This window comes from Humulus lupulus, chromosome 1, assembly GCF_963169125.1.
Source record: "Humulus lupulus chromosome 1, drHumLupu1.1, whole genome shotgun sequence".
In the NCBI taxonomy this organism is placed as follows: domain Eukaryota; kingdom Viridiplantae; phylum Streptophyta; class Magnoliopsida; order Rosales; family Cannabaceae; genus Humulus; species Humulus lupulus.
Genome location: NC_084793.1, coordinates 156,843,194 through 156,864,269, shown reverse-complemented (window position 1 = coordinate 156,864,269; position 21,076 = coordinate 156,843,194).

Sequence of the window (21,076 nt, the reverse complement as noted above, 5' to 3'; positions counted from 1 at the left end):
GCGGCCACAGGCTAAAAACTGACCATTTTTTTTTCTTCAGTTTTTTCAATCTTTGTTGAATGGCTCAAAAAACCCAAATAACTCCCAAATCTCATTTTTAATTCCATATTAATCCAATTAAACATTGGTAACAGTCATTGGGGTTGGTGGAATTTGAAATTCAAAGGGTGTCTCTAAACTCTATAAATAGGAGCCTATAGCTCACTTGTAAGACACAACATTTCTATCCATTAGAGCACTTGGCTAGAAACACCTTGAGGCTTGATAATTCCAGAAAGCATTTCCTATAATCTGTGAGAGATCCCTTAGTGCTTGAGTTAGGGGGAAATAAGCTTTTGGACAAAGGTTTCAAACCTTGTTCAAGTTGGTGATCGCCAACACTCTTCACTTTGGTAGTGTGAGTGAGAGTTGTTTATCTTTTGTATCTTGTTCCTTTATTTCATTCTATTGCTTTTCATCTTTATATTGTTCTTCTCTATTTACTTGTATTTCTTGTTCAAGAGTTGTAATCTTTTCTTTTCTTTTGTTTCAAACACTTTACTTTATTTGTAACATTTTTCTTAGAGTTGTATTTTACTATTCTCTTCTCCTTCATTATCTTCTTCATTTTCTTTGTTTATTTGTAATTTTAAGTTATAGAGTTGTAACTCTTTTTAATCAATCATTATTTATTTGTAATATATTGAATAGAGTTGTAATTTATTATTATTTCCATTGAGGCAAAATACATATTTTCCTAACAACTTTTATTAAGGCAATGGTCTTGTTCCGCAAGGCTTTATCTTTTCGGTCTAGAATCTGAACTGGCTTCTCCTCATAAGACAAATCTTGATCCAGCTCTAGGTTTTCATAACTCAGCACATGTGTAGAATCTGATACGTCACTACAAGAAAATAAGAGTTTTATGACTTTATTTGGGAGACATTGGAAGTCTACAATGTCTCCCAATTGGGGAGACATTGTTGCTAGGGTCATTGTAGGTATATATCCCACGTCTCCCAATGGGAGAGGTTGAAAGTCAAACGTTGACTTTCAACCTCTCCCATTGGGAGACGTGGGCAGTGACTCACCTCTCCCAATGGGAGACGTGGGAAGTCCCTAGGAGACATCCAACGTCTCCCATTGCGAGAGGTGAGTCACTTCCCACGTCTCCCAGTGGGAGACATTGACTTTCAACCTCTCCCATTGGGAGACGTGGGAAGTCTCCCACCTCTCCCAGTGGGAGATATTGAAAGTCTCCCACATTTAAAAAAAATAAATTAAATAAATTTATAATTAATTTTATTTTAATTTGATTTAATAATTAATTAAATTGAAATTATTTAAATTTAAATTGAAATGATTTTAATGTAAATTTAAATTGATTTAATAATCAATTAAATTGAAAGAAAAAATATATTTGTTAGACATATACAAGAAATACAATATTTGTTAGACATATTCAAAATGAACAAATATTGCATTGTGTATGAAGAAAGAGGTAAAAAAATAAAAAAAAAACCTATCAACGAGGTCAGTAATTTTTGATTATCGGCAACATATATGTCGCCCATTCTTGTCGCAACTCATCAATTTGTGCCTCTGTATATGATGTGCTTGTTAGCTGCAAGAAACATAAAGTAAAATATATTAATTAATTATTTGATTACATTTATAGTTTCAAAAATATTTTGTAAATTTTAATTAATAATACCGTTCTCAAGTAATGCCTGGGACTCGCATGTTCAATCAAATACTTCAACATCCTCATTAAGTAGTATCCACATGCCACATTGTCCGGTTGGTGTGGACACTAATTATTTAAAAATATGAGTAGTTTATTATTAAATTGATTTTTTTTAAAAAATGCATACATATTATTCTACTTAATTATTATAAATGTTCAAAAATTTCTGCTGAAGTTACTTACCTGAGGTTGCTTAATGCGTAGAGTATCAGGGATCTCGACATCAGGAAGATTCATAGAGAAAAAAAGATTGAAAGCGCTGACGATCACTGATACAATCTCCTCACGGTTATTTAGCTCTGAATTCACCGGATCACAACAATAAACATGATATGCATATGGTGCCAAAATAAGAAACATCCAATGTTCACTGTATAAGAAAAACAAAAAAATTATAGCTCAAATGTTAAACAAAGAAATTATTGATATGGGTCGGAAAAATGACAACTTTTTAAACTTACCCATGGTTCCAAGGGACAAGCATAACTTGTTCTTTTGATTTTACGTCATTGCAACGTCTGAACAAATTCTGAACACGATCATCGAATGAACTCCCTTGAGTGGCGACGATATTAGGATTGACAAATAAAAACTTATTTTGGCGACCTTGTTGTACCACATATCTGTAAATGAACCTAATACAAAAATATGAAATTTTTTTATATGAATGAATAAATCAAATTAGAAAATTAAATGAACAAACTTATTTGTGAGATATATACCTCATGTAGCTGACGACTACTACTTGTCCAATCTTCTCCTTTCGAGCAAATTGAAGTATGTCATCCTTAAATATATAACAGTGAGACATATCCTGATCAAAAACTTCAGACTCTATGCCTAGATTGACACACTCGCCATCATCCCAATGAGATACGATATTCTGTAATCGTTCCAATGGAGTGTGGGCCAATTGTGTTGGAGGAGTTTGTTGTCGTCTTCTTTCTCGAGGTTGTTGTGTTGATGGAGCTCTTGGTCGTTGTGATTTGGTCCTACTTGTAGAGGGAGTTTGTATACAATTATATCAACAATTAAAAAAATTGCAAACAAATATAGAATTGTAAAGATAATTATGTAAAAATATGGCATCACCTCATGATATACATCTTCAGATATAATGACAAAATCCTTAGGCCACGCTATTGGCATCCCAATGGCCTGAGCAACTATGTACATGTCCAAATCAGGATATGCAAAAGGGAGAGGACAGGTTGGATTAAGAACACTCGTAATCATAACTTGAAAGTTGTTGCCTGCCTCTCTTTCAATGAGTGTACCTGATGCAACAATGTTTGAAACCGAACCAATTGCTAATTGGCATGCTCGGCCCTGCGTAAGAAACATATTATATACAAATAATCATGTTGAAGTAGTAAAGAAATTTATTTGGTTTCAGAATATTCAAGAAAGTTTAATTACCTCTTGCAAAAGCGGTTGTAGTGAAATAATTGTTGGAAAAAGCTTATACAGGATCTTTATTTATTTTCATGTATATCTAATATTAAACAAATTAATACGAGATAGCCTAAAACATGTTTCTAAAATTGAATACAAAGAGAAACAAATCATATAATACTTACAGTATACGCAGCGAAATTAAGAGTCCTTCATTTAGTTTCTCTAACTCTTGTATCCTTTCTGTCGCAGAGTATTATCAAGAAACTGAACCGATCTTCTATTTTCTTCACGATCTTCCAATGTATCATTAGAACAACCTAGACTAGTGTGGGAAATTCTCAACACATGAGATAGATATAGAGAGAAGAAGAGAAAATAACAAAGAGGCTTAGAAAAGGACTTGTGTTTAGAGAGAATCTAAAACTATCAGAAATCTGACTTGTGACCTATCTGTCGTCTCTAAAATCTTCTCTCTAAGCACTCCTTTTATAGACTCAATTAGGCCATTTAATTTAATTAAAAAATCAATAAAATAACAGCCATTTTGAAGCCCTAGGTCGAAATTATCATGGGTTATAGGCCCGTGGAATTTCCAATTTGATTATAAGCCCATTGGACTTAAAATCAATGCCTGTATTATTTTCTATTGATTTAATTAATTAAATAATTATTTAAATCCTTTATCAAATTAATTATTTATAATTTGAACCTTGATTTAAACTTATTTATTAATTTAGACACCAATTTATCTTAATTAATAAATCTGCCATAATTTCTCTTTTCTTCTCAAAATTACACAACTCTATGAAACTATCCAAAATTGACCTGGTCAACTTTGATAATTCTAATTGATGATTAAATCAATTAATTGAGACTATCTAGATGATTTTATCCAAGGTACAATGGGGACCATGGGCCTATGAAATCAAGCTCCAATAAGTTATCATAAATCTAACAAATAAATTTACTAACTTATTAATTCCTCGTGACTCCACTATAGACTTGGAATTGCACTCTTGAATTCATAGAACGCTCTATAACAAATATAGATACGCTATTAATTATCCATTGTTACAACCATAATTGTCACTCAATCCTCTATAGACGGTCTACAATGAGATAGGACTAAAATACCGTTTTACCCCTCATTGTATTTTATCCTTAAAACACTTAGTTCCTTGTAAATGATATTTCAGTAAACTAATTTAATTACTGAAATGAGATCTCTATCATTTATCACCTTGAACCAAACTAAAAGGAAACCATCATTTCACTTCTTCATCAGAAGCTATAGATGTTCATATCTATGATTAACACTCCCACTCAATTATACTACCGAGTTCCCAAGATGTAAGTATGGGCTAGTCCGTAGGGTAAGCTAGTAACGAACAAGTCAAAGAACTCAAATAATACAATCAGTTAGAATACTAACCACTCAGAATTAATATTGAATTGACCTATGGTCAACTATATGATATGACTAGAATAGATAATAACGGTATGTTTACTTATCTTATCAACTGTCAATATCGGTCCTGTCCGATGTAACAAATACATCCGATCTAATCTACTTTGCTAATGTTCTGGAAAGAACATAACACTGTAATGTGTAAGTAGATCATATCGTAGATTGGCAAGTCAGTGTAAATCTGGTGCACTGACTAATCTTAGGACTAACTTATTTTGAACATATAATCATATTTATATTCCACTGTGATTACGTCACTATAAATAAGATTAGCTATATGCTGGGGATTTAATAGAAGTTTATATTAAACAAATAATCATGAAAATAAAACATGTGAGCAAAGTGATTGACCAAGTCAAAAAATGATTTCTATTCTTTTATTGATAATAAAATGAGATTACAAAGAATTTGGGTTTTAATTAGGGCATAAAACCCCAACAAACTCCCACTTGCACTAATTGAAACTAATGCCTTAATTCTACTAATCTCATCTCCTTGTTAAGCTTATCAAATGTAGCTTCTGGTAGTGTCTTTGTAAACGGATCCGCAAGATTGTCTTTAGTTGCAATCTTCATAACCTTCACATCTCCCCTGGCCACATATTCTCGAATAATGTGATACTTCCTTTCTATATGCTTACTCCTCTTGTGACTTCGAGGTTCTTTCGAGTTGGCTATCGCTCCTGTATTGTCACAAAACAACACAAGCGGTTTATCCATTTCTGGAATAACTCCAAGATCCGAATAGAAATTCTTTAGCCAGACTATTTCCTTAGCTGCTTCTGACACGGCTATGTACTCAGCCTCCATGGTGGAATCTGAAATTGCAGACTGCTTTACGCTTCTCCAAATCACAGCTCCACCCCCAAGAGTAACACCATTCCAGAAGTAGACTTTCTGTCATCGACATCAGTCTGAAAATCTGAATCGGTGTAGCCTACAGGGTTCAGAACACCACCCTTGTAGACTAACATATAATCCCTAGTCCGTCTCAAATACTTCAGGATATGCTTAACTGCTATCCAATGTTCCAGTCCTGGGTTTGACTGATACCTGCTCACTACTCCCACTGCATAGCAGATATCTGGTCTAGTACACAACATGGCATACATTAGACTTCCAACTGCAGATGCGTAAGGAACTTTTCTCATTGCATCTTCCTCTTCAGGAGTCTGGGGAGACTGCTTCTTTGAAAGATGAATTCCATGGCGGGACGGTAGACACCCTTTCTTGGAATTTGACATTGAGAAATGTTCAAGCACTTTATCAATGTAAGCTGCTTGAGATAGAGCTAAAAGTTTGTTCTTTCTATCCCTGGTGATCTGGATACCTAGAACATAACTTGCTTCACCCAAATCCTTCATCTGGAATTGAGTGCTCAACCAATTCTTCACATCTGATAATTTCTTAACATTGTTCCCAATGAGTAAGATATCATCTACATAAAGAACTAGGAATACAACTATTTGATTTGCCTTCAGTTGGTAAACACATGGCTCATCAATATTTTGTTCAAAGTCATAGGTTTTGATTATTTCATCAAACCTAAGATTCCAGGAACGAGAAGCTTGCTTAAGTCCATAGATGGACCTATTTAACTTACAAACTTTTCCTTCTTGTACAAATACTTTAAATCCTTCTGGCTGATCCATATAAATGACTTCGTCAAGCTTTCCATTAAGAAAAGCTGTCTTGACATCCATTTGCCAGATCTCATAGTCGAGAGCGGCTGCTATGGATAGGAGGATGCGAATGGATTTGAGCATGGCTACCGGACTAAAAGTTTCCTCATAGTCCCCGCCTTCTCTTTGGGTATAACCCTTTGCCACTAATCGAGCTTTATAAGTCTCGATATTTCCATCAACACCTTGTTTCTTCTTGTAGATCCACTTGCACTCAATGGCCCTAAAGTCACTAGGTGCTTCCACAAGATCCCAGAAGGAATTTGAGTACATAGACTCCATTTCCTGTTTCATGGCTTTGAGCCATAGTTCCTTTTCAGGGCTAACCATTGCCTGTTTGAAAGATAATGGATCATCATCACTAGTGTCACCAACAACCATATTGGTTTCACCATCCAAACCATAGCGAACTGGGTTACTAGAAACCCTCCCACTATGACGAGGCTCCGTGACTGTTTGCTTAGGAACAGTGGTACTTTCTTCATTTAAATCGACTTGCGTCGATTGTACATGAAGAGTGGGAATTTCATCATCGACTTGCATTGATGACGATGAACATTGGTTGGAGTCAATTCTTTAACCATCTCCTCTAAAACTACTTTGCTGCGAGGTTTAAAGTTCTGGACATAGTCATTTTCCAGAAAAGTAGCATTTGTAGAAGTAAACACTTTCTTTTCTGAATGACTATAGAAAAGTCCACCCCGAGTACCTTTAGGATAGCCAACAAACATGCAAACTTCAGTTCGCGGTTCTAGCTTTCCCTCCTTTTTCCTCAGGACGTAAGCGGGACACCCACAGATTCTATAATGGCGTAAACTAGGTTCACGACCATTCCATCGTTCTAAAGGTGTTTTGGGGATTGATTTTGAGGGCACGACATTGAGAATGTCATTCGCAGTTTCAATTGCATGTCCCCAGAACGAAGTTGGTAGAGTTGAGTAACTAAGCATGCATCTAACCATTTCTAATAAAGTTATGTTCCGACGTTCCGCTACACCATTTTGTTGCGGAGTACCTGGGGTAGTAAGTTGGGATAAAATCCCAAGTTCAGTTAAATGATCTTGGAACTGCATATCCAAATATTCTCCACCCCTATCAGATCGCAAGATCTTTAACATTTTACCTAATTGGTTCTGAGCCATTGCTAGGAATTCCTGAAACTTTGAAAATGTTTCTGATTTCCTATGCATTAGGTAAAGACATGAGTATCTAGAGTAATCGTCAATGAAAGTGACAAAATACTCAAAACCACCCCTGGCTTGTACATTCAAAGGTCCACAAACATCTGAATGCACAATACCAAGTGGTTCTTTGGCCCTATAACCCTTTGCAGAGAATGGACGCTTGGTTAGTTTGCCTTCTAGACAAGATTCACAGACAGGTAAGTCAGCTAAGGTGAGTTCCCTCAAAGGTCCGTCCTTTGTAAGTCTTTGAATCCTATCATAGCCAATGTGACCTAGTCTCAAGTGCCATAAATACGTCATAATATTGTTATCGGTCTTTTGACGTTTATTGGTCCTAGGTTTAGCTACTTTGAATAAATCATTATTAAGAGCGAGGGGTTCGTTAGGTCGCAGATTATAAAGCTCATTTTCCAAACATGCAATACACAATTGTGATCCATTGAAAGAAATATATATATATATATATTAAAACTTGTGAAAGTCATAACAAATCGTTCTAATTGCAACATGGAAACTGAAATTAAATTTCTACTAAAATCCGGAATAAAAAATACATATTTTAAAATTAAGTATTTATTTCCGAACTTCAGACGAGCTATTCCTCTAGCTTGGACCTTAACGAACGCTCCATTCCCAACTCTAAGCTTTAAGCCGCCTTCGTCCACTTCCTCGCACGATTCAAGAAGCTGTAAAGAGTTACAAACATGGTTGGTAGATCCAGAATCAATAATCCAAATGGATTTATCATTATCTAAAACACATGTTTCTAAGATAAATGAACTATAATCATCACCTTTGTTTTTCGCTGCTAGAAACTTGGGGAAATCTCGTTTCCAATGCCCCTTCTCTTTGCAGTGAAAACATTTATCTTTACCTTTCTTGATTTTCATGTTCTTCCCCTTAGGCGTCTGTGCACGTGGTTGTGCAATCGTCTTTGCAGCCTTTGCAGGCTTGGGGTTGTTATTTTGTCCACCTTTCCTCTTGTTTCCAGCTTTCGAAGATGAAGCTTTGTTAGCTTCAGCCTTAGCTAGATCAGCAACAACATCAGTAGTCTTATTTTCACCTCCTTTACTAGGTCCACCCATGAAAGGTTCAATAATCTGAAGCTCGTTCATGAGCTGCGTCAGACCATAGTTGAGTTGATCACGAACGTGCAGACACGGTGCCATCCGAGAATTCACGGTGCCATAACTTACGTTCGGAGACGATGTTATCCAAGCATTTATGGTGCTATCAAGAACATGCGGAGATGATGCACGTTCTAGGGATTCCTCAATCATGACGAACTCGGAGTTGTCACCAATCAACTTTATGTTGATATTCTGCTTCCAATTAAGGAAGTTTTTTCTAGTGAGTTTCTCCATTGAATGTTGAGAAAGGATGGGAGTATACACAGACACTACTTAACTTAAAAATAGAAATTATCAATAAAATAGAAATCAATCACATTTGCTCAACAAAACTTCTATTCACACAAATTTCAAGAAATAGCACAACATATACAAAAATATGTAAGATATGAGAAAAAAAATACCAAAAACAATCATATCTCTATTTCTTTAGATTTTTAACTAATCTATGATATCCTTGTCCCGGTTGGCGAGAGTAAAAAATACCACTAGTTAAATAGAGTTGTAAACTCATTTAATAATGGACACCACTATTAACAACCTATTATTCGATCAAAATAAGAAAACAAAATCTCTTATTTTATGAGCTAGACCCACGATTTAAATAATCATAGATTTAGTCCTAGTAGTCACCGTAGGGGTGAGTCTAGTAGAATTTGACCTATAATTATCTATCTTTCGAAATCTAACGTTGTCAAAATAACTAATAAACACCTTCCGTAGGGGGACGAATAAAAGGGCCTCGATGCCCCATTAAGCTATTGACTATGTTAAACCAACGGTGGAGATCGAATAAAATTCTTAAAATAAGCTCATTATAAAATTAAAATAGTATTTTTATTATTTATTTTTAGAAAATTAATGACTATGGTTTTCCCAAAAAAAATTAAATAGATTAAATTTTTTTAAAACCAAAGTCCTATAATTTCTTATTAATTCTAAAGTGTCACATTGAAACAAATTCAATTAATTTAGAATTAATTTGTTGCTAATCAATATTTAGGTTTAACTAATATAATGAACCTCTACAATTAAGTCCAACTCAGGTAAATGGGCCTTAACAATTGGGCTTGTATGGAGGAGGGCTGGGTCCAGTATGTCGTTCCCACTACAAATGCCCCTTATCTTCCATACAAGGTCCAAAAGATAGGAATTTAAACCTTCGTTTTATTAATTGTTATTAATTAATTAGGCCCATTATAGTCATGCAAAACAAATGGGCCTTCACAAGTGGAATCACCCACAAGAGAGGAATTTAAACTTTACATTTTCTAATGGGTCCAAATAAAACCTATCATTTTATGAATATTTTATTTGGCAAAATACCATATATCTAACAAACATATGGGCCGCTATATGCATCTAAGCCCAATTGCAAAAATACCACATATAGTGCAAACCGACATGTTATAATTGGATGGGCCTAATCATGTTATTATATGAGCAATTCTATGAATTTATGCAAAAATACCACAAGTTATTTCATTTGCAAAAATACCACAATTAATTATCTAGAATTTATCAAAAAAATTCAAATTAATTAAATTTTTACAAAAAATAAGTCAATTTAAATGAAATTTATCAACAATTAACAATAGTTAATTTAAATTTCATTTATCAACAATCAACTTGATTTTAGGTTAATTTGAAAAAAATATTAATTTAATTTAAATATGATTTATCAACAATTAACCAAAGTTAATTTAAATCCTATTTATTAAAAAAAAAATTTATTAATTGGCTGAAAAAAATGATATTTTTCAAAATTTAACCAATTTTAAATTTTAAAATCAACATCTTAACTATTTTCCAAAATATCTTGTGTTGTTACAACTATTTGCTAATATTTTAACCATTTTAAAAATATATATATAAATAGTTATAACAATCCTAAAATATCTCAAAATAGTTAAACAAATTCAAATATCTATAAAAATATATAACTAGCAATATTCAAATTTCAAAAGATTTAAATATTAAAAACTAAAGAATAAAAAGATATTTATATTTTCAAATAAAGATTTAAAAAAATAAAGAATTTAAATGAAAATATCTAAAATATCTAATATCATAATTCTAATATTTTAATATATTAAAAGATTTAAAATTAAGTTGTTAATCTATTTTGAAATTTGAATTTCAATCTTTGTAAAAAATATCTAATTATTTAAATCCCAACTAACAAAAATATCTTTATTTTAAAAAAAATTAAATGATGAAACAAAAAAGATATTTTTGGTTTTGATTACAAATAATTTATTTCTACAAATTTTAATTTAAAAAAAATATTTTTGAAAAAAAAAAGAAAAAAAAAGGATGAATAGTACTCGTGGTACTGTTCACAGAAATTGTTCATCGTGCTGGTATGCGTGGGGGCGCGCGGGCGTGAGCATGGGTGGTGCGCGCGCATGGGAGCCAGGCCAAATTTTTCCAAAATTTTTTTTGAGCAATTTTTCAAACAAAAACCATTTTCTAATTAATTTTTAACATGTTTTACACAAAATAAAGCATATATAAAAATTAATAGCATAGAAAACACAACAAAATAACCTAAAAATTGCTAAAATTCACATAAAATCAATATGCTTCATAAAAACATGAAAACCATCAAATTATTCAAACATATCAAATAATCCAATTTTAAACATGTTCATGCATGAAAATAAATATTACCAAAGTCTCTGAGGCCAGTTGTTGGATTAGCTTATACAAGATCTTTATTTATTTTCATGTATATCTAATATTAAACAAATTAATACGAGATAGCCTAAAACATGTTTCTAAAATTGAATTCAAAGAGAAACAAAGAATAGAATACTTACAGTATACGCAGCGGAATTAAGAGTCATTCCTTCAGTTTCTCTAACTCTTGTATCCTTTCTGTCGCAGAGTATTATCAAGAAACTGAACCGATCTTCTATTTTCTTCACAATCTTCCAATGTATCCTTAGAACCACCTAGACTAGTGTGAGCAATTCTCAACACATGAGATAGATATAGAGAGAAGAAGAGAAAATAACAAAGAGGCTTAGAAAAGGACTTGTGTTTAGAGAGAATATAAAACTATTAGAAAATCTGACTTGTGACTTATCAAACTTATGTTTTGACTTCTCTCTAAACACTCATTTTATAGACTCAATTAGGCCATTTAATTTAATTAAAAAATCAATAAAATAATAGTCATTTTGAAGCCCTAGGTCGAAATTATCATGGGCTATAGGCCCATGAAATTTCCCATTTGATTATAAGCCCATTGGTCTTAAAATCAAGGCTTGTATTATTTTCTATTGATTTAATTAATTAAATAATTATTTAAATCCTTTATCAAATTAATTATTTATAATTTGAACATTGATTTAAATTTATTTATTAATTTAAATACCAATTTATCTTAATTAATAAATCTGCCATAAATTATTTTTTCTTCTCAAAATTACACAACTTTGTTAAACTATCCAAAATTGACCTGGTCAACTTTGATAATTCTAATTGATGATTAAATCAATTAATTGAGACTATCTAGATGATTTTATCCAAGGTACAATGAGGACCATGGGCCTATGAAATCAAGCTCCAATAAGTTATCATAAATCTAACAAATAAATTTACTAACTTATTAATTCCTCGTGACTCCACTATAGACTTGGAATTGCACTCTTGAATTCATAGAACGCTCTATAACAAATATAGATACGCTATTAATTATCCATTGTTACAACCATACTTGTCACTCAATCCTCTATAGACGGTCTACAATGAGATAGGACTAAAATACCGTTTTACCCCTCATTGTATTTTATCCTTAAAACACTTAGTTCCTTGTAAATGATATTTCAGTAAACTAATTTAATTACTGAAATGAGATCTCTATCATTTAACACCTTGAACCAAACTAAAAGGAAACCATCGTTTCACTTCTTCATCAGAAGCTATAGATGTTCATATCTATGATTAACACTCCCACTCAATTATACTACCGAGTTCCCACGATGTAAGTATGGGCTAGTCCATAGGGTAAGCTGGTAACGAACAAGTCAAAGAACTCAAATGATACAATCAGTTAGAATACTAACCACTCAGAATTTAGATTGAATTGACCTATGGTCAATTATATGATATGACTAGAATTGATAATAACGGTATGTTTACTTATCTTATCAACTGTCAATATCGGTCCAGTTCGATGTAACAAATACATCTGATCTTATCTACTTTGCTAATTTTCTGGAAAGAACATAACACTATAATATGTAAGTAGATCATATCGTAGATTGGCAAGTCAGTGTAAATCCGGTGGACTGACTAATCTTAGGACTAACTTATTTTGAACATATAATCATATTTATATTCCACTGTGATTACGTCACTATAAATAAGATTAGCTATATGCTCGGGATTTAATAAAAGTTTATATTAAACAAATAATCATGAAAATAAAACATGTGAGCAAAGTGATTGACCAAGTCAAAAAATGATTTATATTCTTTTGTTGATAATAAAATGAGATTACAAAGAATTTGAGTTTTAATTAGGGCATAAAACCCCAACAATATGTTGGGCCTAGTACACAACATATCATACATCAGACTCCCCACTACTGAAGCATAGGGATACTTTCTCATATCCTCTTCCTCCTGAGATGTCTTGGGACATTGTTCCTTGGAGAGAGAAATTCCATGTCTGGTCGGTAATTGACCTTTCTTGGAATTCTCCATAAAGAATTTTTCAAGCACCTTATCTATATAATTAGCCTGAGAAAGTGCCAAGAGCTTGTTCTTCCTATTCCTTAGGATTTGGATTCCCAGAACATAGCTCGTCTTGCCCAAATCTTTCATTTGGAACTTTTGAGCCAACCATTTCTATATGTTTGACAATGTCTCTATTTTTATATATAATTCAAACATTAAAATAACTAGTAGAAGAATTCACTAACCTTGATAAAAAAAAATTTGTTTATTTTCTTGCAACTCCCCAACAACGGCGCCAAAAACTTGATGGACCCAAAATTGGTACATTTTAAATATTTATTACTCACAAGCACACGAACTGTATATGGTGTATAGTGTCGTGTAAGCACGAGGTCGAACCCAAAGGAATTGACTAAAATAAAAAAGAAACTATTTTAAACCAAAATTAAATAAATTCTAACCTAGCTCCAAAGATTGATAAGATTTAATGTCAAGAAAATAAAATTAAAGATTGAAAATAAAGCTATTTAAGAGAAGACAAATAAACAAATTATGATTTATAAATAAGTTGTAAAAGAAAGATTATTAAGATACTAGAATATACAAAATGTAAGTTCGATAATATTTATTAGTATATTGATTCCCAAGTTTTAGTGATAGTTAAACTAAATCAAACTATCATTTTTCAAATAGATTTATAATTTAAGCACAAATTATTTCTAAAAAGATAAGATTTTTCTTCATTTTTCAAAAAAATATAATTTCAAAGTATTTAATGTGAATCAACTTAATAAAACAACAAAGGGCCCCAGGTATGGTCACATAACTAGGGCATAGGGCCCCAGGTTGACTCTATGGTCATCTATTCAGGGCAACGAACCCCAGAATGATCCTATAATCATTTATTTGTAATTGTATGCATGCATGAGTAGGTTATTATTGCTGGGCATACTAGATATGCATCTGGAATCTGTATTTATTGTTCATGCACATGTTTAAGTTTTCTTGCTGAACCTTGTCTCACAGGTGCTTTGTGGTGCAGGTAAGGGAAAAGGGAAGTTGGACCGGCCATGAGTTGGAAAGCTTCGGTGGCGGCGTGTACATATGCGACTGCTCGACCACCACGGTCAGGGTTATATATATTTCTCTCTTCTTTTTTTAGAACAATTGCACAATAATATGATAGAAAAACAAGAAAAAATAAGGTAAAGTCAATAAGGCTATCAAAGCTTAGGCAAGAGTAGGGAGGCATAGCATGCCATCAACCATAACAAAAATAAAGTAAAAACTAGGAGGCAAAAATTTCCACCAGCTTGTAAATATGCACAAAAATATAACAAAAAAATAAATAAAGCAAATTAATACAAAGGTTAGGAGGCACAAGTGCCGTCAACCAACAAAAATGTAGCAAAAAGAAAAAATATTACAACAAAAGTAAAATAAAAAATAAATAAATAAATTAGGAGGCACAAGTGTCGTCAACTAAAAAAATAAAAAGCATAAGTATAAATAGATATATATATAAATATATATAAGTAATTTTTTTTATGGGTGGTAGAACCATCCCAAATTTTCTTCTTATCACTTTTTTTAGTTTTATATTTTTTTATATAATGCAAAAATTAAAATAACTAGTAGAAGAATTCACTAACCTTGATAAAAAATTCGTTTATTTTCTTGCAACTCCCCAGCAACGGCGCCAAAAACTTGATGGACCAAAAATGGGTACGTTTTAAATATTTATAACTTGCAAGCGCACGAATTGTATATGGCGTACAGTGTTCGTGTAAGCACAAGGTCGAACCCAAATGAATTGACTAAAATAAGAAAGAAACTATTTAAAACCAAAAGTAAATAAATTCTAACCTAGCTCCAAAGATAATATTTAATGTCAAGAAAATAAAATAAAAGATTGAAAATAAAGCTATTTAAGAGAAGAAAAATAAACCAATTATGATATATACATAAGTTGTAAAAGAAAGATTATTTTGATACTAGAATCCACGAAATGTACGTTTAATATTATTTATTAGTATATTGATTCCCAACTTTTAGTGATAGTTAAAATAAATCAAACTATCATTTTTTAAATAGATTTATAATTTAGGCACAAATTATTTCTAAATGATAGGATTTTTCTTCTTTTAAAAAAATATAATATTAAATTATTTAATGTGAATCAACCTAATGAAACAACAAAAAATCAAATAACATTATTTATAAGGCAAAACATAATATTTTTGTTCTAAGCATTGGATGTGTACAATTTAATGACACGTCTTAATCAAAAAATATTATGTTTTGCAAAATGAAGAACAAAGTGTAATATTATCTTACAATCCAAAAAACAAGATATTAAAGATGAAAGACATATATCAAGAATAAAATTTATAAACTTTGTTACATTACAAGGAAAATCAACATACAACAATAAATACTATCTAGTTACAAGTTACTTCATCATGATCTTAATAATCTTATGAAAAAGAGTAGAATCACATAATTAGAATCCAAAACATATAACAAAATAAAGACATACTAGGCACAAAATGGTCTTCCAAAAGGAAGAGAAAAAATGTAGACTGAAAGTGTATAAAAGATGATAGTAACCAAAAATTAAGCACCCCAAAAAATGGTCTTGAAATTACATATTTATAGCCAAAATGAGAGTATTAAAATAATCAAATTAAATTAATTAAATTGATTAAATTGACTAAATAAAGTAAATATGGCATGTAGATGTCAAATTTAGGGTGTAATGATGAATTTTGTGGTAAAATATGTAGAAAAGTTGGGTAAAAAAATTGACATTTTTAGACATTGTGTGACAAGGGGACCATTGTTTGCCTCAAGAAAATTTTCTCCCAAATGTTTTATGGGCTTGGTAGCTGCTGGTGGTGGCAGGTAGATTTGGGCTTGGGCTGAGGCGTGGTGGGCCTGGAGGGAGGCAGCTGGCCTGGGAGCTGGCTGGGAGGCGCGGGCCTGCACGCGTGGTGGTCCGAAGGGTCCAGGCGGGCTAGAGGGCAGGCGGGTGCAGGTGCAGGTCGGCGAGTCCAGGTGGGTGCAAGCCGAAGGTTGGGTAGGCGTGGGCCCGTGTGGCTAGGCTGGCGGGCCTGGAGGCTTCAACAACAGTTGGGCTGGAAGCTTTGGCCTGGGAGGTTTTCCTTTAGTCCTTTTAAAAATGTCAATATTTCCTTTCTTTTTCGAGATTATTTTCTTTTTTCTGAACTTTCAACCAAAAAATGCATCATAATTCCTACAAAATAAACATAAATTAAATTAAAACTAAATATTTCCAATAATAAAATATACATCATAAGTTTAATGAAAATACTAATTAAAACTTAATTTACTTTGATACTTAGCTCAATAAAATCATCTTTCTAACTTTTAATCTAATAACACTAATTTCAAATAATTAAACAACAAGATATTACCATTAAATAACTATAAAACACACCAAAATATATAAAATTAAAATATACCTAATAAATTTAAAATTACTAAAAATACTTAATAAATTACTTAAGATCTAAAAGATTAAGCAGCAATTAGCATAAAAAATGTGGTAAAATAACTCTATTTTGTAGAGTTATCACATCACATCGAGGTCCCTTTCCAATTCTTCTGCTCGGAGATGAAGGTCTTCGAACTCCTTGGCAGCAACTTCAGCACGAGTGGTCGTCTGTGCAGCATCCTCCCTAGTTTTAGTCAGCTCCTCGTCGTAGGACATAGACTCCTGCCGGCTCAACCAGAGCTCTTCACGAGCCTTATCCAGCTCCTCCTCCATCGCCCAAGTGCAACCCGCGACCTCCTCTAACTACTTTGAGGAAGTTCCCTTTAGAGTGGACAACTTTGATCACTATGTGGCCAACAGAGTCTCCATCTCGCAGACACAGACCATCGTGTCCTCCACCTCTTTCTGGAGATGCGAATGCTCCTCCAGTGGGACCGCGGTTTCCTGGAATCGTGCCAGCTTTTCCCGAGCCTCCTTCAGCTCAAAGGACCGCATCAGTACGATGTCCCCAAGCCGTTGGTTGAAAGTCGCAGTCTATGCTAAGTTAGAGTATCAGGTCAATAAAAAAAAGATGGTGAAATAAATAATGGACTAAGATAAAAACTTGAAGACTTACCCTTACGGGGCAGTGGCAACTGACAGCTATCAGCGAAACCTCGTTGTCACTGCCGAACCGAGCAAATCTGTGAGAAGGAATCTCACACAAGAACCCCGCTATCCCTTGGAGGAGCTCTGAGGCAAGCGGAGCATTCTTCCCTCCTACTCTCCCTGCGAGGAGAGGCTTCAGCTCCTCGCGGCTGGGAGGAGAGGATCCTACAACCAGTCTTCACGTAGGAACTCAACGAGGAGTCTAAAGTCCTCACCGCCCTCACCAATACGGGCGTTGTAGTACTCAACAACATGTTTATGCTTCTCGAAGTCTTCCCCGTCATAGTGCTCCGGGAAGAATATCAATCGAGGTGCCCTAACCGAAGGAGAGTCGGGCACCTTGGAAGGGATTTCCTTACCCTTCCTGGAGGATCCCCCATCATGAGGGGGGAAACCTCGAGGTCAATGACCTCACCAGGAGCCACTGTCCTCAAGGTAAGGACCGGTGGAGCAACTGCAGGAGCTGTTGGGGCCACCGGGGCTGGAGGCACAACATTTGGGGGCATGGACGTTGTGGTTGACGCCGCTAGGATATCTATCTGAGAGGGTCCTGACACTTCGACCTGACCAATTCGGATAGGCCCATGCTTTCTGTACAAAGAAAACAAACCTGTTAAGTCCTCGAAGGAAAGGAAAGCAGTAAAAACAAGAAAAAAATGCATGCGAGACTAAAAATAAATCTCCTCGGGAGCCTCACCATGATCAAGCTCCTCCGGGTGAAGGACGGAATGGGTGAATTCATGGATGAGTCAACCCATCTCTTGTGTCAGATTTGTCTCGTACTGCCAAAAACAGATGGCGTGCATAGATGTCACCTCGGCCAGAGGCACGAGACCTTGGGGATGTCTCCTCATCCTCGGGTTGTGAAAGAATGCGTTGATGAGGTCATTGTATTCTTGGTACTCCTCCTTGGACCAACGACATCCTCATATTTTCCCACACTAGAGAAGTGAGGGCAAAAATAAAGAATGGTCGAGACTAGTTCCCTCCCCTACGTGCTTGGCATAATGAAGAACGATTGGGGATTTACCTTGAGGCATGGAGGATGAATCATTCCCCGCCTAGAGCTAAGACTTGATGGAGATGACACTCTCCATATGCTCGTCACGAAGGCGTTGCGTATTCGAATGGGGCCTTAGCCTCCACATATTCTGTGTGGAGCCTCGCCTCGCCTCGTGGCATGATTGCTTCGAGTTCCGAAAGCTGGCGTGGACCACTAGGCTTATACTCTGCCCCTCCCGCAGTAGCCCGTACTACTGGAGGTGGGCATCAGTGACAAGGAAGGTAAGATCCAGCTTCTCATCGCGGAGGGTGTTCATCATCTTAAACCTATTGTTGAAAGAATCAACGAAAGGTGTACGAGAGAAGGGACCTAAAATGAGATGTTTCAAGACTAAGGATCAATTACAAGCGGGGCAATGTTAGACGAAATGACTCGAGGACAAAAGAACTTACCAATCCTAGTGAAGTCCAGGAGCAAGGTAGGATTGGTCCGCATCAAGAAACCACTTGCCCAGAAGAAGTGATCCTTGTAGTCCCGAGCGTGGTTCTCGTTGCTGCCTAGAGCCTTGCATCTCACCCCTGGGAATGTGAGCTTCATCAAGGTGTAGTACCCATCCTAGTCCCTCTTCCTCAAACAGTATTGAAAGCTGTAGATATATAGTATCTCAACTAGGGAAGGTGTGGGCCAATTCTGTCTCCTGTATAGAATGTAGAGCCCGACCAGCACCCGATATCCATTCAGGGACAGTTGGAAAGGAGCTATGTCGATGAACTTGAGGAAGTCGACATAGTACTGGTGCAGTGGCAGGGTTGCACCAACCTGGATATGAGAGGCACTCTAGGGCCCGAGCCCGTGGATGTTCTCATGCGCCTCATCCTCTTGAGACAAGCGCGCCAACATATCATAGGTGTCCACCCTGTATTGGGTAATAATCTTCTCCAAGGCTCCTCGATGTCAGAGCTTGCTGGGGATCGCCTCTGCCTCGAGTCCCGCGGTAGTGTATAGTTTGTCCATTAGCATCAGACGCTCATTGGCTACTTTCTTCGAGATGCGAACTTGAAGGGGTCTTGTCGCCGCCAAAGCGGGGTCCTCTCATACTACGAGGGCTTGATTGATACTAGCCACTTGTTTCCTTTTCTCAGGGTGTTGCCCAGCTTCTTGGGTCATCTGTAAAATATTGGCGTCGAAGGCGTAGAACCCTTGTTCGTGTAGTTGGTGGAGCTCCTCGGACATCTGAAACAACAAACCGCAGTTAGCCTCTTGGCCCAAAGAAAGATGGTTCTGAATGAGAATCCCTAAAACTACTGCTCGGGGAGAAGAGATGAAAGAATTTCTAAGGACTTGGGGTGTCCTCGGGGCTAAAGAGTCGGCACTGGAGAACACCACCGGAGATTATGAAAATCGCTGGAAATTGGGAATTTTTTAGATTTCGATCGAATGCCCATAAATGCAAAAGCTACATAAGGTGTGTTGTAGGTCATTTTGACCACCTCTAACGTCAAAATAGCCCCTCAAGTGCCACAAAAAGCACGTTCCTAAGAAGGCACCTAAACTCTCAAACAAAACTCGACATAAATGCAAAGTTGAATATAAAATTAGTAAATACTTACTCAAGATATAGCGCCGATAGGTGCTGAAACGAGCCTGAACTCTTAAGAATTGCTTGCCGTTCTCCCAGAAATAAGACGATTCTCGCCAACTGTCCAGAATTGCAGAGAAAAGTCATAAATGGTTGATGGTCTGGGAAGCTTGAGAAATAAGAGAGAGTTTCTGAGATTTTTGAATTTCAAATGGTTAAAGTGCATACTGCGAGGCAGTTCTCAAGTTTTTATACTCATAGAACTTAGGGTGGAAGCATCCCTACCCCGACCGTCGGATTACCTACGACGTAGGTACTCAAGCACAATCCAACGGTCAGGATCCAAAAGGCATGGATCGAGATCATTAGCATTGGAAAATGATGCCTCGTGCACGGGGCGAAGGGACACCTAGGGTACGGATTGGATGTTTTGGGTCATGGAGTTGACCCCTTATTAATTGCATGGACTGATGGGCCAAGAAATAGGGAGTCAACACGTGGTTTGACTTTCCAGAGTGACGTCAGGGGAAGCCCAAATGTCTCCACTGAAGACCTTTCAAATTACTCATCTCAGTCTAAGTTTCCACTTCCCAAGGATGAGTGCAAACTTAGGGGGAAAATTTTGTATGTGTTTTTACCACCAAACACATGACAATTAGGAGCAATTAATGACAAGACAAGACAAGATATGATGTTCTCGGACTATGAACTCCTCCAGGTACCACGAACCGGGCAGACAGTGATGTCTCCGAGGGAGGCCACCCCCCGGGGTCCGTCCTCGAGGTATGGATGTCTCCAAGTGAGGCCACGCCCCGCGGACCATTTTAGAGGTCCTCATGCCTTCTTCATTTATTTGTCCTCCAGGTCTAGGATTTTTTCCTTGGGACCTAAAAGAGCTGTCAGGTGTCAGTCACTGCATATATGAGCCACCAGGAGATCGTCTGACAACCTTTTGGATGAGCCTTGAGTAGTGGTGTCGAGTCGTACACTCGACAAGCAGTATTTTCCACTACGTCGCACCTTGACACTGTCAGAGGTATGTTCCCCATAAAGC